A 19,272-nucleotide genomic window follows, 5' to 3' on the forward strand; every position below is an offset into this window, starting at 1 on the left:
CTAAAATGTATCAGCTTAACAGCATTTCCTTAACACATAAGCAGAAGTTACAACTTCTTCACATGCTCACCTGGTACACATTATTACTTTCTCCTGCTCCTTACTTCATCAGCTTCACAGTGCGCTCAGTAACAATGCAAATCTACACTACATATCGTACAATGAGAGAAGGCAATTGCCCTTCAGTGGAAAGGAGCTATTTTGAAAGCTGCATTTGTTATTTCTTTCTGATGAGGCAGCAAGAAGCTCTATTTTCTCTGCTGCAGAATTTACCATATGCTGCATGTATATTACAATGTTCTCTGTGCATGGGATACTGAAGGGCTGGACTGGCCCTTTACTTCTATCCAGGGTAAGAAATGGGGCAGGTCAGCAATAAGCTCCTGGGCCTGAGGACTAGTCAGCCTCCAGGCAGAGTAACAAGCTCAGCTGGGTTGCAGTAGAACCACCTGATTGGCCAGCCTGACTGATTGACTGAAGGGAGCCAGCAGGCCTGCTTTTATGCTCAGCGGTAGGTCATAGACTGCTTAATGTTTCTGCATGCATTTGTGATCACTCGTGTACCCATCCTTTTCCCACCATTGCTCCAGTCTTTTTCCTGTTCTGCTCCAGTCTAGCTTCCCTACTTGGCCTGACTTCTTGGTTCTGGCTCTGACCTTTAGGTGGATTCTTGGTTCCCTTGGCTTGACTCCTGCTCCTACCACTAGGCATGACTGCCTATTCCCTTGTCAATGACCATGTGTAGTTATATTGCCCCAGGAAAAACCCAGAGAAGGAACTGTATAATTCCATTCCAGTTCTTCAGGGGCAGTAAGTTGCTGCTGGCAGAAGCTGATTACTTTACTACCCTCCCCTCTCACTCTCACACATGCATGTACACACATCTACTCAGCTATTGAGAAGTGGAGCAGAGTCCATGGTTCCATCCATTCCTTCCTCTCCCTATTCACTCCACACACACATGTGTAGAGGCTGAAGTACTGGGCATGCAGTGCCTGCTCTCTCCTCTGCATTTACTTATAACTAGGGCTGTCAATTAATCACAGTTAACTCATGCAATTAATTCAAAAAAATTAATCGTGATTAAAAAAATTAATCATGATTAATCAGTTTTAATTGCACTTTTAAACAATAGAATACAAATTGAAAAATTATGACATATTTTGGATTTTTTTTACATTTTCATATATATTGTATTCTGTATTGTAATTGAAATCAAAGAGTATATTATTTCTTATTATAAATATTTGCACTGTAAAAATGATAAACAAAAGAAATTGTATTTTTCAATTCACCTCATACAAGTACTGTAGTGCAAATCTTTGTTGTGAATTGCAATTTACAAATGTAAATTTTTGTTACATAACTGCACTCAAAAACAAAACAAAGTCCACTCAGTCCTACTTCTTGTTCAGCTAATCACTAAGACAAACAAGTTTCTTCACATTTACAGGAGATAATACTGTCCTCTTCTTATTTACAATGTCACCAGAAAGTGAGAACAGGCATTTGCATGGCACTTTTGTAGTCAGCATTGCAAGGTATTTACATACCAGATATGCTAAACATTTGTATGCCCCTTCATGCTTCTGCCACCAAGAGGACACTTCCATGCTGATGATGCTCATTAAGAAAATAATGCGTTAATTAAATTTGTGACTGAACTCTTTGGGGAGAATTGTATGTCTCCTGCTCTGTGTTTTACCCGCATTCTGCCATATATTTCATGTTATAGCAGTCTTGGATGATGACGACCCAGCACATGTTGTTCATTTTAAGAACACTTTCACTGCAGATCTGACAAAACGCAAAGAAGCAAAACGCAATATGAGATTTCTAAAGATAGCTACAGCACTCAACCTACGTAAGGTTTAAGAATCTGAAGTGCCTTCCAAAATCTGAGAGCGATGGGGTGTGGAGCATGCTTTCAGAAATCTTAAAAGAACAACCCTCCAATGCAGAAACTACAGAACCTGAACCACAATAAAAGAAAATCAACCTTCTGCTGGTAGCACCTGACTCAGATAATGAAATGAACTTGTGTCAGCCCGCATTGCTTTGGATTGTTATTGAGCAGAACCCATCATCAGCATGGATGCATGTCCCCTGGAATGGTGATCAAAGCATGAAGGGACATACAAATTTTAGCGCATCTGGTATGTAAATATCTTGGGACGCCGGCTACAACAGTGCCATGAGAATGCCTGTTCTTACTTCCAGGTGATATTGAAAACAAGAAACGAGCAGCATTATCTCCTGCAAATGTAAACAAATGTGCTTGTCTGAGTGATTGGCTGAACAAGCAGTAGGACTGAGTGGACTTGCAGGCTCTAAAATTTTACATAGTTTTATTATTAATGCAGTTTTTTGTACATAATTCTACATTTGTAAGTTCAACTTTCATGATAAAGAGATTGCACTACAGTACTTGTATTAGGTGAATTGAAAAATATTATTTCTTTTGTTTTTTTACCGTGCAAATACTTGTAATCAAAAATAAATATAAAGTGAGCACTGTACACTTTCTATTGTGTTGTAACTGAAATCAATATATTTGAAAATGTAGAAAACATCCAAAAATATTTAAATAAATGTTATTCTATTATTAACAGTGCAATAAGTGCACGATTAATCATGATTAATTTTTTTAATCGCTTGACAGCCCTACTTATAACTTAACTAGATGTACTAGATGATTCTTCCTTAGTAACATGCACCATCATGCAAATACTGAAAGTTTAAAGTGAAGCCCTTTAGGCGTTATTTTTGTACAAAGAATTCTCAATTGTCTTTAAATTGGAGAAGTATATTTTTTCTTGTGTAATTAACTGGAAAGGGGCTGAAACTACTTTAAAAGAAATCCCTGAGAACTGAAGGTGTTCACTCGGGGCTGTCTCCTGCAAGTCCTCCAGGCACAGATCTCAATCAATTTCCCAGAAAGTCTCCTTGCCTTCACTGAGAGTCTTGGTGAAACCGATAGCACAAGGGCTGTTAAAGCCGTCAAAATAGCATGGAATTCACCCTCTTTGCACACAGGGCTTGTAGAATCCCACCCTTGGAGTGCACACAACACAAATACAGAGTTCCATCTCATCACATAGCTGGTGTATATGCCATAGCTCCATTGAAGGGAAGGGAAGTTTTTTTAAAAAAATTTCTTCAATGGAGCTGTCACAGCTCACTCCAGCTTAAGTTCTGACCCATAGGTTGTTTCCTTTATTTTTCTTTTCCGTCTAATTAATTTTCTCCTCCTTTTCTGTTTTTCAAAAGAGAAAATTAAATTTAAAGTCTGTCCTGCCTATAATTTAGTATGTATTTATGGTGTGTATGTGTACACACATATTCATGTGTTTGTTTATATTGCTCTGTGCTATATGACAAAGTACTGTAGAACTGGAAATATTTGCAATAGAGTAATTTTTGCTTTCTTTGTGGGTTTGAAAAGCCAACAACAGCTAATTTACAGAGACTATTTCTAGCACCAGGCAAGTAGTATTGCTCCCTAACTGAGATGGTTGGGTGGCTTGAAAATAGCTTTAGGCAAATATGTGACCAGAGTATTCTACAGTGTTTGTATAGAGGGCAAAATCCTGCTCTTATGATGTTGCAGAACAGCAATTTCTAAATACAGGGGCCCTGAACTGTCTTCCCTGCACAGGGCAGGATGGCTCAGGAGTCTGGAAGAATTGCACTCTGCAGAGCCCTTTACTGCTCCTCTGAAAACAAGCAGTGTGCGCTCTCCCCAGTGCCTACAGCCAATGACATCGTGTACGTAGTAATGGCTGGAGGCCTGGTCACGCCTGAGAGGCTCTGGACTACATCCCTTCTGGGCTGTGAAGCACTGTCAGGTCCAATTAGCCACCCCCTTCACCACAATGCTCTGGGGAGTGCTAAGTCGGCCTCACAGCTGCACAGGTGTGCTAGAGAATTAATAGTGTTGCCCCTTTTCAACCTGAGCAGCTAGCCAAATCACAGGGCTTTGGAGATGGTCCACTTGGAAGCAGAAATTGAGGGAGTCCAGTGTTTTTGTTGATGCAGTTGTGACACTGCACCCCATACTCTTCACAGTAATATTATGATATGATTGTGACAATTATGATGCATTTTGTACAAGATAAGTCATGGGAGGGGTCACTGAAAAAGTTATGATTTGTTGCATATGATTATCCTATTTGTATTCATGTAGCATTTTTATATCTGAAGTTATGAATATTGACTGTGTATCTGTATTTCAAATGTAGTGACACCTGGGTAATGCCCAGTAGACAAGATTCTTTCAGTCTAGATAGCTGGATGGGAAGGGCCTATTCAGGGTAATGGGCCATTAGGGAAAACGATAGGCCTTAGGAGAAGCTTATCTCCCACCTGGTGAGCCTTCCAGTGAATGCTACAGACAACCTGTGAGTAATGGCTGCTCTGACTCTACAAGGACATATGATCAGACTACATAATGTAGGACTCCATCTTGGGATGTCAGTATTTTTCCACAAACCAGTCTGGGAACCAAGTTTTGAAACAAAAAGGTTCCCACCATATGCTAAACCTATATAAGGCAGGGAGTGACATCATCTGTGGCTCTTCATGCCCCACACAAGACGACTCTTGAAAACACCTGAGGAACAAAGACTGAACTGGGGAAGTGCCAGACCCTGGGTAAAGGGATTTCTACGAAACACCTGGGGATTCCAAGCTGCAAAGCAAGTGTAGTTTGTGCCTTAACAATCTATAAGTCTGCCTGTACCATCAGTTAGATTGGATATGAATAGCAGATTCTCACCCTAACATATTAAGCTTAGGATGCGTTTTTGTTTATTTGCTGGGTAATCTGCTTTGATCTGTTTGCTATCACTTATAATCACTTAAAAGCTGTCCTTTTGTAGTTAAATTTATTTTGTTTTAATCCAAACCAATGTGTTTGACTAAGGTGTTTGGGGAAAATCTCTGCTTGGTTACCACAAGTGTGCATTGTTCTCTTCACATACCGGCTATTAAACCCATATACTGGCCAGATTTGACCGGGGCAGGATGGCACTGCTCTGGGATCCTAGGCTGGGAAGGTGGTGGTTAGAGAGCCTACATGTAACTGCAGCTGTGTTTGTCTCTACCTGTGGGAATGCTGGTGAAAGTGCAGGCTGGAGGGTTTTGCAGCTTGTCACAGCAATACAGTGTGAGAGGGAACCCGGGCTGGTGGGTCAGAGGGCTCAGTGGTACCCCAGTTCCAGATGGCACCCTGGGGGGAACCCGTCACAGAAATCTTGTTTCATTATAATAACTATACAAAGTTCTGCTTCTCCAAATGCAGGAGAAACCAAGAACAAAAGGAGCAGTTTTTTGGCTTACAGCCCCAAGCCTCTTTCGCCAACAGACCCAGAAGTGCTCCCTGTAGCTTTCCTCAGGATCACACTGTGCTCACAGGCTACTGCTTGGCTTTCTTGCTTTTTGCCTCTGCCTATCTCAGTTCTCATCTATTGTCAGTTTGTGCATTCTCTCTCTCACACACATGTGCCTGGGCACAATACTCAGTGGAAACTCCCTGCCTGCAACATGGTGCTAGTTTCCAGGGAGGCCTTGTTTTAGGTGCAGCCCCTTAACTGTCTTACAACTATCTTAAATGAAGGTCATGTTTGCACAATGGAAAACAATCCCAACTAGATATATAAAATGATGGGGTCTAAATTAGCTGTTACTACTCAAGAAAGATTTTGGAGTCATTGTGGATAGTTCTCTGAAAACACCTGCTCAGTGTGCAATGCGGGGTCAGCACCTACCTCTCGCAAGTGCCCCTTCTGACTGGGTGTGTCTGCATCCTTTCTGTTTTTTCAGTGGGGCAGCACCCACCTCTCATTAGCGCCCCCCTCCTGGTCTATGGATCTCTCACTGGGTCTTCAGTGACTCAGTCCTCAGGGTGAACCGCCTGTACTGTCCCTGTAGCCCTTCCCAGGCTCTGGTCTTCAAGTCTGACCAACAGGGCCTATCTCAGTATCCTAGTTGGCCAGCTTATGTGTGAAAACTCCCGCTCTGGTGTGGAGCAGCACCCCCCCAAGGCTTCCTTCCTGGGGGCTCATTGCCTGCCCTTTAGTCCTCTGACCCCAACTTTCTAGCTGGGTCAAACTAGATCAACCCACTTCCAGGGGTCAAACTAGATCAACCCCTTTTCATGTCTTCAGTGAGTCCTGGAAGCCAGCCAGAAGCTATTTTCTCACTTCCATGGTCCCTGCCAGCAACTACCTGTCTTAGCCCTTGCAGCCAGCCAGGAGCACCTTTGATCCCCCAATCCCTGCTAGGAGACTGATCTAGCCAGGCCCTTTCAGCTCCTGCAGATATCTAGGAGCACGTCTTCCTCCCCAGGTCCTGCAAACAGATTGCCCTTACTCTAGCCCTGCAGCTCCTTTTATATGAGCCTGCTCAGGGGCCCTCACTGGCTGCTACCTGAAGCATCTCTGATTGACTGCTTCTCCTGCAACCACTCTAGCCCACTTGGAGGATCTCTCCACTGCTCTTTTCTTGGGATGGGCATGGCAGGCCCCTGAGGCCTCCAGCAGGGTGCCTTTGGGCCTAGTCCACCCCATTACAGGCAGTCAAAAAAGCTAACAGAAAGTTGGGAATCATTAGGAAAGGGATAGATAATAAGACAGAAAATATCATAATGCCTCTATATAAATCCATGGCACACCCACATCTTGAATACTGCATACAGATATGGTTGCCTCATTTCAATAAAAATCTATTGGAATTGGAAAAGGTTCAGAAAAGGGCAACAAAAATTATTAGGGGTATGGAGTGGCTGCTATATGAGGTGAGATTAATAAAATTGGGACTTTTCAGCTTGGAAAAGAGATGACTAAAGGGGGATATGATAGAGGTCTATAAAATCATGACTGGTGTGGAGAAAGTAAATAAGGAAGTGTTATTTACTCCTCATAATGCAAGAACTAGGGGTCACCAAATGAAATTAATAGGGAGCAGGTTTTAAACAAACAAAAGGAAGTATTTCTTCACACAACGCACAGTCAACCTGTGGAACTCTTTGCCAGAGGATGTTGGGAAGGCTAAGACTATAGAAGGGTTCAAAAAAGAACTAGATAAATTCATGGAGGATAGGTCCATCAATGGCTATTAGCCAAGATGGGCAGGGATGGTGTTCCTAGCCTCTGTTTGCCAGAAGCTGGGAATGGGCGACAGGGGGATGAATCTCTTGATGATTACCTGCTCTGTTCACTCCCTCTGGACCAAGTGGCTTTGGCCATTGTCGGAACACAGGATACTGGGCTAGATGGTCCTTTGGTCTGACTCAATATGGCCATTCTTATGTTCACATTTGTTTGAATGAGATTTTAACTCAATCCATAACAACACAACTCATGGCAATAGACTCACTGAGCCCTCTTCTACCTCACTCAGTGCATGTGTTGAAGATAGGGCAGGATTTTACTAAGAGCTTGTGTCAGTGTGCATGGATATAAATATATGTGTGTGCACATGTCTGTATGTATAGAGGTGTGTATATGTGTATAGTATATCCAGAATAAGACAATGTTCTGTTTTCTACATACCACAGAGCAAAGATATATTTTTTTCCTCTTCAAATTTTGGGCATAAATCCCTACTTGTTTTCACAGGAACATTAGCTCAAATTTGCAGCTACTGTATGCAATAGATAAAACTGTTGCTTGGAAAGACCATATGTCACACTGAACTGCTCAAGAGGCATCAAGCCTTCCCTGCTTGCATATCCTTTAAAGATATAATTTTATGCTCAGTTAAAATGGAAAAGAGCATTATGGTTAAAGATAAACGCATTTACTGTGCAACTAGTTTGCTAAATTACTAGTTAGCGAGACATTTGGACTGTCAAAAAAAAGTTACACATCTCCTTCTGTGTTTATCAGTTGCTATGGCAATAATAATTATGACGTCACAGACAGCATGATTAAGAACTCCTTCTAGAGGGAAGAAAAGAAAAATGGGCTATAAGGAGAAAGTTTCCTCTTTATTTATATTTATTCTTACCCCCTTTTGACCAGAGCAGTTAGCCAGTATTCAGGGTCTTGCAGGTTGTTTCTATTAGAGGAGAAATTGATGCTGTAGGTGGGTATTTTTTTGGAGCAATCCTGTTTATTTACAAAGAAGGTACACAAAGTCCTGTTTCCCTGAACACAGTAGGATTCAAACAGCAGGAGCTGATTTCTAACCATTCTAAGCCTCTTTCCAGCCACACACTACCCAAAAGCCTTCTCTCAGCTTTTTCTCAGGATTGTGCTACAGGTGCCTCTCTGGCTGTCCATAGTGCTTGCCTGCTGCCTTCATCTGTCTGCTTCTGTGGTATTTCTGCTCTCTCTCTCTCTCTCACACACACACACACACACACACACCCCACCCCACCCCACCCCAAACAATTCTCAATCCTCAACCTCCTACATCAGCATTCAGTCCCCAGTGAAACCCCACTGCCCACATAACTCAGATTACTGACTGGCATTGCATGTGTCCTATATTTTGGATGGTACCTCCTATTGTTTCAGGTATCTCATTCCATAAATGAACTTAATTGCTTCTTACATTTACCCTGTATGAAGGCTGGCTGTTTTGCCCACTACCTTCAACAAGGTTTCATATAACCCCCCATTATCACAGTATATTTTCTAAAAGTTGTTTTTAGGGATGTTAGTGCATGAAGAATTAGTATCCTCAATGGTGACTATAGCCTTTTAGCTCCCAGTCAGACCACCATTACTGTACATTAGTACTGCAAGGGGGCAGAAATTCTGTTACTGTTTCATAACAAATGAACACAAAACTGCAATGTTAAAAGTTGTGAAGCTTGCAGGAGTAAAATGTATTAGGCAGCATTTAATTTCTCTGCTTTAATGTAATGCTCTATCCTGCTTTTGCTTTCCTAGTGTACAAAAGGGAGGATATAGTACACCTGAGCCGCAGCAGCAGGGCAGCATCCCTTCATAACACAGTGCTAACGCACCAACCCAGCAGCCATGACCCAAAGAGACACCGTGTGCAGATTACGTGATGTTCCCCCCGCTTCCCCTGGAACTAACTAGCTCACTGGGGTCAAAGGCAGTTAGATCAGGGTCCAGAGGAGCGACATTGCTACTGCTCTGGGGAGCACTAAAGTTTTCCATGGCCATCCTCGTGGAAATTCATTCTGGATGGCTGCAGCCCAGTTGCAAAGGATGCACCAAGATGAGGTCTGGTCTGCATTTCAAATTTAGGGTGATATTGCTACAGCACTCAGGGGTGTGAAAAATCCAAACCCCAGAGCCCCACAGCTATGCTGACTTCAACCCCCAGTGTAGCTGCAGCTACATTAACAGAAGCTCCAGGAGGTAGAGTTACTACAGGGATGGGGAAATCTCTTCCATCACTATGGTAGGCATCTACACTATGGTGCTAGGGCACTGCAGCTGTGCCGCTGTAGCACCCATAGTGTAGACGTGGGCTGAATCTACACTCTCCATCATTGTGTCAGTCAGGGCAGGATTTGACCCTTAACTTATACTTAATTCTCAAGTGTAAATGTATATAACAGAAATTGTTCTGTTCTTAAAGAAATGTAGCCCTTAGGACCCTTGTCTCTCTCTCAGGTATCTAGGTGTGTATACCAGTCACATCACCACGGTATCTGAGTGCTTCTCAGATAATAGATGGATTTACATCATATCATGAATTCATATCTCTAGTTCACATACCTACATTCAGTCATCTTCATATTTTTTTTTGTCTCCATTCAGTGGAGGGTCAGAGGTAAGGTGTATCCTGAAGGGATTGGGAAAGAGAGGAAGAATGTTCCTCCTTCCTAGTGTGTGAATCCACACACAGGAAACTTAGAAAACATCTTTTAAATTTCTGAGGTGCTGGCTGAAGTTGTCCAAAGGCCCCAACATGGCAGGCAGCACATACGCTCCATGGCTGCATCTATGGGGTAAGATTTTCACATGGATGAAATATTAATAAGCTGTAGCTTATGCTCAGATAAATTTGTTAGTCTCTAAGGTGCCACAAGTACTCCTTTTCTTTTTGCGGATACAGACTAACATGGCTGCTACTCTGAAACCTATGTTTCCAATATGCATTGATACCCCTTACAATGTGAGGGGGAACCTGCAAGTACTTGTGGGTTTCATGCCATACAAACCACTGCATTCAACAGGAACCTAATGCAAATATAAGTTCCCCATTACGGAACAGAGGAAACCTGCATTTTTAATTAAAAGTCTCAGGCCATCAGCTCACCCAGCCAGTCATTAAGCCCCAAGAAATGTCCTTCGCCGAGATCATTATTTCTTAATTAACATACAGTGAACAGTATATGTTCAGTTTAGCCTTTGAGGGAGAGGGCAAACTTTCTTCAAGAACTGGAAAGGTTAGCAGCCCTTTACATAGACCATCCAGACAGGATCACAAGGAATGTTAACACAGTGCTTGATTCAGCACAAGTTAGCTCTGATCCCCCTCAATTTACTCCATGTCTTGTAATCTAGATAGCTTTGAATGGTTGTATGGAATTGCACCTTTTCACACAGCACTACACATTCTTTCAAAGGCGTAATTTGATTTTTAGTAGGTTATAGCAATTAGTAATGTGTCTTTCATGTCTTATGGATCAATTTGTATGTTATTTAAATGCACAGGCTTTGCATTAGCTGGCCATTTCTATTAAGCTGCTTTTTAATGCAACACCACCACTTGGCAGTGTAGCAACTACCGCACTTAGCACTAGAACTGTTTGAAATATGTTAATTGTTTTTCACAGAAAGCTCCAGGGAAATTTTTTTTAAATTTCCACAAAAAGATTCACTTCTTGAATTTTGCTCTTATTTTCACTTTCCAAATCTCTCTCTCCTTCCCTCCCCCCACCCCTTTTCCAGTGGCCAGGAAAGGGGAGAAAGAAAAATGGAGAACCAAAACCCTAAACTAAACTGAATATTTTTTGTGGTTGGGAAAAAAACCTAAGCATTTTGAACAAAAAGATAATTTTCTGAAAAAAATGTTCATTTAGGGGAAAATGCCATTTGCTACTGAGAAAGTATTTTGATTGAAATATTTCAGTACAGCAACTAGAAGAAACACGGCAGTAGAGCAACTCCTGGTACGACCTCGCAGCATACACCCAGTGGTGAGCTGGAGCCGGTTCGCACCAGTTCGCTAGAACCGGTTGTTAAATTTAGAAGCCCTTTTAGAACCGGTTGTTCCGCGAGGGACAACCGGTACTAAAAGGGCTTCTAAATTTAACTGGCCAAAAGTGACGCCTTAGGCGCCGACTCCATGGGTGCTCCAGCCCTGGAACACCCAAGGGGAAAATTTGGTGGGTGCAGAGCACCCACCGGCAGCTCCCCACCCCACCCCCAGCTCACCTCACCTCACCTCCGCTCCGCCTCTGCCTCCTCCCCTGAACGTGCCCCGCTCTGCTTCTCCACCCCACCCCCGGCTTCCCGCGAATCAGCTGTTCGCGCGGGAAGCTAGGGCAGGCTGAGAAGCAAGCTGCGGCTTCCCGCTCAGGCCCAGGGGGGCGGGGGGGGCGCGAGGAGGGCCGCCCGCGCCACAGCAGGTAACCCGGGGGGGGGGGCGCGCAGGGGAACCGCTCCCCGCCCCAGCTCACCTCCGCCACCCTCGGCCTGAGCGGGAAACCACGGCCTGCTTCTTAGTCCTCCCCGACTTCCCGCCAAACAGCTGATTCGCGGGAAGCCGGTGGGAAGGGGGGTGGAGAAGCAGAGCGGGGCGGCGCGTTCAGGGGAGGAGGCGGAGCGGAGGTGAGGTGAGCTGGGGCTGGGCAGGAAGCTGTCGGTGGGGGCTCTGCACCCACCAATTTTCCCTGTGGGTGCTCCAGCCCCGGAGCACCCAGGGAGTCGGCACCTAAGGCACCACTTTTGATGTGATCAATGGGGGAGCGGCTGCTTCCCCCCCCCCAGCTACACTCCCCCACCTCTAGGAGCCAGAGGGACTTGCTGGATGCTTCCTGGGAGCTGCCCCAGGTAAGCACCACCGGGACTCCCAAACTTGCCCCCCGGCACGTGCCTCTGGCTCTTAGGGGTGGGGTGGGCACCCACTACTGTGGCCCACGAGACCCTTCTGCTCGGTTCTGGGGGAAGTCAGGAGACAGGGGAGGGGGCTGGGTGGGGCAGAGGTCCTGGGGGGGGTGCGTCAAGGAACGCGGGGGGGTTGGATGGGGCAGGAGTCCCCGGGGGGCGGGGGTGGGCAACGACCCCCTCGTGGGGTGAGAAGGGAACCCATTGTTAAGATTTTGGCAGCTCATCACTGCATACACTTATTGTGGTAGCCCTTAGAAACTTGCCACTTGCCTTAGATAACTATGGTATTCGAAAGATTCAAGGTATTTCCTATGGTAAGTATAGGAAAGTACAAGGATAAATGGCAGTTACAGAGGGATCTTACTTGTAAGGGCTATCACTGTATGTTACTACCCACTCATTATACTCCACACCTGAACATAGCCATTATATGAATAACATACCCCCATATCTCAATGTTTGTACTTAACCTTCTACCCCCAATTGGAGAGATTGCAGATTATGTATTCCGTAAGCCACCTGTTCCTAAACCGAACTTTGCACCCCTTGATAATCTGTACCTTATTCCCTGATAACCAGAAACTTCTATGCTTAAACTCTGTACCATTTTCTTTTTATTTTAACATCATCTTAATAAAATTATTAAATCTGTGAGGAATGGAGAGCACAGATGACAGAACTCCTCTGATAAAACACCATAACCTTTGCTGTGATGCCTACAAAAACCTTAACAATGGTTAGGATGCTGCTGTGCTGTGACTGCTGCTTATTATGCTGACCAAAATGACCTCATTGTTTCCTCAACCTCTTTCCCCTCACCTCCTTTAGGGCTTTAGGGATGGGACCAACTTTGTGTTCTGTCTTTGTACCCACTTTGCTCAGTGGTGTCTGGTCTGTGACGGGGGCTGTGTACTGAAATACGAACTCCACCACTCACCTATCCCTAACTGCGAAACTTTCTCTGCACAAATGTACTATTCTATTTATGGCGGTTAGTGTAAGACTTCCTCACATCTTTGCACAGGTCCCCCTTCCTGAGTCAGAGGACTAGCCTTAGTTCTGAATAGCTTATTATTGAATGTATAGAGTTAACCTATCAGGCCGGAATCTTCCCTGCTCTACCAGCACCAAGTAGCCCTACAGCTGGCAGAGCTTGGCAGTAGAGGAGGATTTAGATGTGATATAGCAGCTCTTACACTCTTCACCTCGAAATCAGCCATATCACTGGTTGGTGACTTACCATGAAGCAGCAATATGTCTGAAGCCTTCACGCTAATTCAGATCTTTGGTATCCCTCACTTTGAATCAACCATTTTCAGATTTCAGAGTAGCAGCCGTGTTAGTCTGTATTCGCAAAAAGAAAAGGAGGACTTGTGGCACCTCAGAGACTAACCAATTTATTTGAGCATAAGCTTTCGTGAGCTACAGCTCACTTCATCGATGCATTCAGTGGAAAATACAGTGGGGAGATTTACATACATAGAGAACATGAAACAATGGGTGTTATCATGTGATGGACAGCTTGTCCTTGGGACAAAGAAAGAGAGACCACATGGCAAGAGAATATAAAAAGCTGCTGCAGCTCCTCCATCTTGTCTTCAATCCTGCTCCATACCTCTGGAGGGACTTTGCTACAAACGGAAGCTCTAAACAAAGGAATGATGACCCATCCCAGCTGTGGATGTACTCCAGAGACTTGATTTGAACCTGCAGTTTATTCTATCACTGCTATAAGCCTGAACCAAGAACTTTGCCATTACTATATGTAATTGATTCCTTTAACCAATTCTAGCTCTCATCTATATCTTTTTCCTTTTATGAATAAACCTCTAGATTTTAGATTCTAAAGGACTGGCAACAGCATGATTTGTGGGTAAGTTCTGATTTGTATATTCACCTGGGTCTGGGGCTTGGTCCTTTGGGATCAAACCTTTTTTCTTTTACTGGGGTATTGGTTTTCATAACCATTTGTCCCCATAACGAGTGGCACTGGTGGTGATACTGGGAAACTGGAGTGTCTAAGGGAATTGCTTGTGTGACTTGTGGTTAGCCAGTGGGATGAAAACCAAAGTACTCTCTGGCTGGCTGGTTTGGTGTGCATAAAAACCCCAGCCTTGGGCTGTAACTGCCCTGTTCTAAGCAATTTGTCCTGAATTGGCACTCTCAGTTAGGTTGCACCAGAACCAGCATCATTACAAATACTTTTTCCATTTTAAGCATAGTTTTATTATGCCACTGTCAAAGTTTTTGATGCTTTGCTCCTAATCCTCATTTAGAACCATCTACTAATAAATTGACAGGTTGTGACATACCATAGTAATTTAGAGCCTTTTCATCTCTGTCTCTGAGTGCTGATTTTAGTGTTTTCTGAAGGCTTTTATTCAGAGGCAGTACCCCTCTTGAGTTGCTCTCTGAATGTGTTGTCAAGACAGATATATTTTGTATGATTTTTTTCCTGGAACTGTATGCAATTTCTCTGTAAAATGCTACAACTCTTCTCTCTGTAGCACATCTATTTCTATAAAGGCTAACTAATTTGTGTGGCTTCCAGCCTTGCTAGCTTAGAATATATTCTAAGAACTTACTTTTTATTGGCTGAACTTTAAATTAATCTGTTTTAGTCTAAGCCCTGTTTGGTATCTGATTCTCTTTCACTATATATAGATCACACACTAATGTAAGTCATTTCTTTTGTGTTGTCTGAGCACTTGTAATATACTCTCTCTCCTGTGTACTATTTGTTCCATATGCAAGTTATAAATACATGAATCTGAGGAATGGAAATTTGACAGGTTGGATCATTATTATGGTTTAATATTTGCATGTGGTAGTGGTTTACGACCCCAACTGTGGACTGAGGCCACACTGTGCTTGGCACTGTACCTACACAATGAAAAAAACAGGCTGTCCCCCAAAGAAGTTCAAAAGATAAAAGGATTCTTCAGTCAATGTAATTTTCCAGTAGTGATAATTGGGATCAAGTGAGTTAAACTCTGGATCTGATTCTCCACTCACCTATGTCAATGCAAAACAAGAGTAACTCCATCAAAATCAGTGTAAAATAGATGTAAGTGAGAAGAGACTCAGCCTCATGAATGTACTTCTGCTGGGTCTAGTGTTGGAATGTCCAGGTATCCTCTGTCTCTAGCTTTGTTATCTTAGACCAGGCATACTCTAGGAGAATACATAATTTGCAGTGCCTTAATAATAGTATCGTTTACATTTTATTTCTTTCCTTTAAAAAAATATCTTCAGTTTTCAAAGTGAACTGAACTTAATTATAAAGAATATCAGTTTCCATGCTGTTCTGCCAGTGTGTTCCAACTGTAATTTAGAATCATAGATTTTAAAGTCAGAAGGGACCGTTATGATCATCTAGTCTGACCTCCTGCACAACGCAGGCGGCAGAATCTCACCCACCAACTCCTGTAAAAAACCCCTAACCTATGTCTGAGTTACTGAAGTCTTCAAATCATGGTTTAAAGACTTCAAGGTGCAGAGAATCCTCCAGCAAGTGACCCATGCCCACGCTGAAGAGGAAGGTGAAAAACCCCCACGGGAAGTGAGAGGGTCTTTCAGTTTCCATGCACATTCAGGGCCCAATTCTTGGGTCCAGCAAAGCAGCGTTTGGCACAGAGCTTTATTTCAAAAAGACCCCCCAACTTTGGGGTAGGGGGGGAAATAATCACATATAGCCATGTTTTTCACCAGTTTCTTGATAATTTCCTATGACCACATTCAGTGCTTGTTTTCTTCATGGTTCCCTGTGTGTGTTCATCTGTGTTACTTCAGCATTTCATTCTGAATTACATATCAGGCTAATTTCAGTGAGTATTTGTGTCTCCTGAAAACCCACTAAAGTCAGTGGGATTTTACATTATAAAAGTCAAAGAATTTGGTGCATCCTATCTGTTTTAACCTCGCTGCATTTTTATCATAATTAACTTACAGGGAATCAAATGAAAGCTACTACTTATGTTGCAGTCTCAGAGTTATCTCACTGACTTCCTTGCTCCTAAACCCTTGGCAGGGGTTTCAATGGGAAACCTATTATACATCTTTCCATGGCTCCTGTGGACTGCTAGCAAGTTCCCCTGCACAGTACCAGTTTTTTCACACCCTGGCTCTCAGCCCTTGGCTCAGTTTTGGATTTTAGGCAAAGGCCATTTATTTTTGGGGTTTTTTCCAGACTATTATGTAGCTTATTTGTTTATTTAATGTAGGATTTTGTGAAACCTTCACTCTTCCACATGGCTCTCTCCCTTAAGTCTACATAGAATCAGTGGACCTTATACAGTCATCTCTATTCCAAAAGTCAATATTTACCAAGTTACTAAACAGTGGTATGAAAGACAGCACAGTTATTTCCTGTTTTGGTTACAAAGGGAGATTGTACCTCAGGTTGTGTCGTAACTGTTGGCAATTGTTAATAGTGAAATCTCTTGCCACAAATAGCTGGGGAATTAGGTGCTACTCTATTTCCCCATAAAATTAACCCAAGTTCTTAGTGAGGAGCCATAAGAAGTGTCACACTTTCCAATAGTGCAAAAAAAAAAATGTAGCACCCTACAAACAGCTTAGTTAATCTTTGACAATGTGTAGCTGGTGCCCAAATGGATCCTGATGTATGTACAAGTCGTATATTGGTAGGCCACTAACCAAACCAAACACAATAAACTGTCTATCAATGATATCTTAATCAAATGTATTATAACCAAAATAATGAAGCTTGCAAGAAAGCCGAAGAAATTTGATGCCAAAAATACTTGGGGAATATCACGTCTTATGGTAGGACTCCAATGGTTCCACTAAAAACAAGGGTTCTCAAACTTCATTGCACCGTGACTCCCTTCTGACAACAAAAATTACTTCGCAACCCCAGGAGAGAGGACCAAAGCCTGAGTCTGCCCAAGCCCCACTGCCCTGGGGAGGGGGGGAGAGCAAAGCTCAAGCCCCACTGCTGCGGGGGGAGAGGGGGGTAAGAAGAGAAGAGGGCAAAGCTGAAGCTCAAGGGCTTCAGCTCCTAGTCAGGGGGCCTGCAACCTGAGCCCTTCTGTCTAGGGCTGAAGCCCTCGCGCTTTGGCTTTGACCCTGGGCAGATGGGCTCAGGCTTCAGCCCCGGGCCCCAACAAGTCTAAGCCAGCCCTGGTGTCCCCATTCAAAGGGGATCACATCCCACTTTGGGGTCCCAACCCACAGTTTGAGAACAGTTGTACTAAGAAATACATTCCCTTTTGCCCTTCAATAGGATGTGATATTTCCCAAGTATTTTTTGGCAAGTTCATTTCCTCAAATTCCTTGTTAGCCTCATAAGAGGTACTGAGGGATATTAGGATGTTCTAAAAATCAGTGGGCATTGGTGTTCAACACCTTCCAGAATCTGGCCTATTGAAATTTAATCAAATAGCCAACTCTTTTCCCAGGAACTACCCATAACATTTACTTCAGCATATTCAGGCAGAAGATAATTAAATCATTTGTGCAACTTCAGATTCTGTACAGCTTTTCTAATAACATTTCCTCCTCTCCCAGATTACAACCTTCCTTCCACCTGCCCAATATTTACAGCTCCAACACTTTAGAGACAGAATCCATTGTTGACAGCTGAAAAAAAAACAAGTGTCACTATTTATGGTATGATTAGGCGGGTCAAGATCTGTTTCAGCATTGTACATGGATCTGTTACCCAATCATTTTAATGATACACTACTTGAGGCAACAGTGGGGTCTAGGGTAGAATGAAAATCTTGATTGGAGCTTGTCTGCTGATGATTGGAGCTCTCGATGAAAGAACACTAATGTAGTCTTTATTTGCATGTTTTGCTAAAGGTAGGGAACGTCAAATCCTTCTGTTGCTACTGTACTTGTAGGTATACATGACAGGTAAACAAAAGGGACATATTCCAGAGGGGTGTGGTATTATGAGAGTGTCACTTTCCCTCAGCGATGAACCAATGTGTCATGGGTAGATACACCCCCTCATGGGCTGTCGGGTTGCATGTGGCAAATAAGGGATTATGGCTCAAGTGGTTAGAGTAGGTACTGCTGTCCTAGCCTATAAAGCAGGGTAGTGCTCTCAGGGCAGCATGGTCCAATGACCAGAGTCCTTGGGCTGTGCCCACACCCAGCGGTAGGTGTGGGGTAGGGTAGAGAGACCTGGGCCCATGCTACCCCACCAGGTCCCAACCCGGGGCCCTGTGAAACTGGGAGTGTGGTCCACGGCTGCAGCTCAGTTTCCTATTTTAACAGTCACATTCCCGGGGCCACTTCCTACCCTTGGTTTCTGTTCTGTCAGATCTCCTGGGGGTGTCGGCTTTCCAGCTCACTCTCATCTTCTGGTGTCAGCAGTGGTACTGACGTCAATCCCACTGGCTCAGCCTCCATGGTGTATCGCTCCAGCCACTCCCTGATAGGATCCTGCAAGTGCATCCACTCTCCTCCTCAACCAGCCCAAACTGAGCTGGGACACTCCCTTTTATATCCTGTCTCCAGCATGTCTAGCAGGAGTGAAGGGGTGTGGCCTCTTCAGCTCACACTGTGTGGTTAACTCCAGCTGGGTCAGTGCAGGGTAGATTCATCCTGTCACACCAAAAAATAGATACATTGTTGTTAAGACAACAAGATGTGATCCTTGGTGTCTTGTGGGGCACTGCCTGAGCAAGAGGGTCATGGAAAACTGAAGGATCTCACTAGCCAGTTGAGCCTATGCAGCTGGATCAAATGTCAATGCATACTTGGCATGGTACAATCACAGTGTTACTACACATCTGCATGCTGAAGTTTCTTGCAAAAAAGCAAAATTAGCAGCTGTGTCAGAGCTAGATGGCTGCCTCGAAACATGGTTGCTCCCTCAGGATTTCAGTATGCCTCTATGAATGCCTGTGAATGTGTCAGGCCCAAAGTTTGGCCCTAAAAGCTCTTAGATCCCAACTGACTAAAGAGAGAAAATGGAAACTAATAAATTACAATATTTTTTTAAATTGACCACACTTCTATTCTCCTCAGAGTCAAGCATTGGCAGGTACATGGCTGAAAGTGGAATGGAATATACCTTTAAAATCACTAGTGGTTGCTCTCCTTAGGTGATTGTAAGTATTGTGACTGCTGTGTAGGTCTTTGTCCTCATTCCTCACTACTTACCCAAAGTGTTGGTTTATCAGACAACCATATACACACCCAAGCACATACATATAAATACTCTATATGATAACACATACTATGATAAGGT

General features: G+C 43.6%; 1 long non-coding RNA gene across 12 annotated transcripts in view; it reads right to left on the reverse strand.

Moving 5' to 3' along the window:
- The window catches only part of LOC141982585 (uncharacterized), a 176,739-nt gene that overhangs the window by 48,857 nt on the left and 108,610 nt on the right, over positions 1 to 19,272 (reverse strand). For 7 of the 12 annotated variants that reach the window (XR_012638132.1, XR_012638133.1, XR_012638137.1 and 4 more), the window contains exon 3: positions 18,319 to 18,623. The exons of 3 other annotated variants lie outside the window; for them this stretch is intronic. This is a non-coding gene — a long non-coding RNA (uncharacterized LOC141982585). Of the gene's footprint in view, positions 1 to 9,704; positions 9,738 to 13,284; positions 13,324 to 18,318; positions 18,624 to 19,272 lie in introns of those variants that run through there. 2 more of the 12 variants (XR_012638136.1, XR_012638140.1) reach the window with 2 other exon arrangements.

The sequence above is a fragment of the Natator depressus genome, chromosome 2, assembly GCF_965152275.1.
Source record: "Natator depressus isolate rNatDep1 chromosome 2, rNatDep2.hap1, whole genome shotgun sequence".
Classification (NCBI taxonomy): Eukaryota; Metazoa; Chordata; order Testudines; family Cheloniidae; genus Natator; species Natator depressus.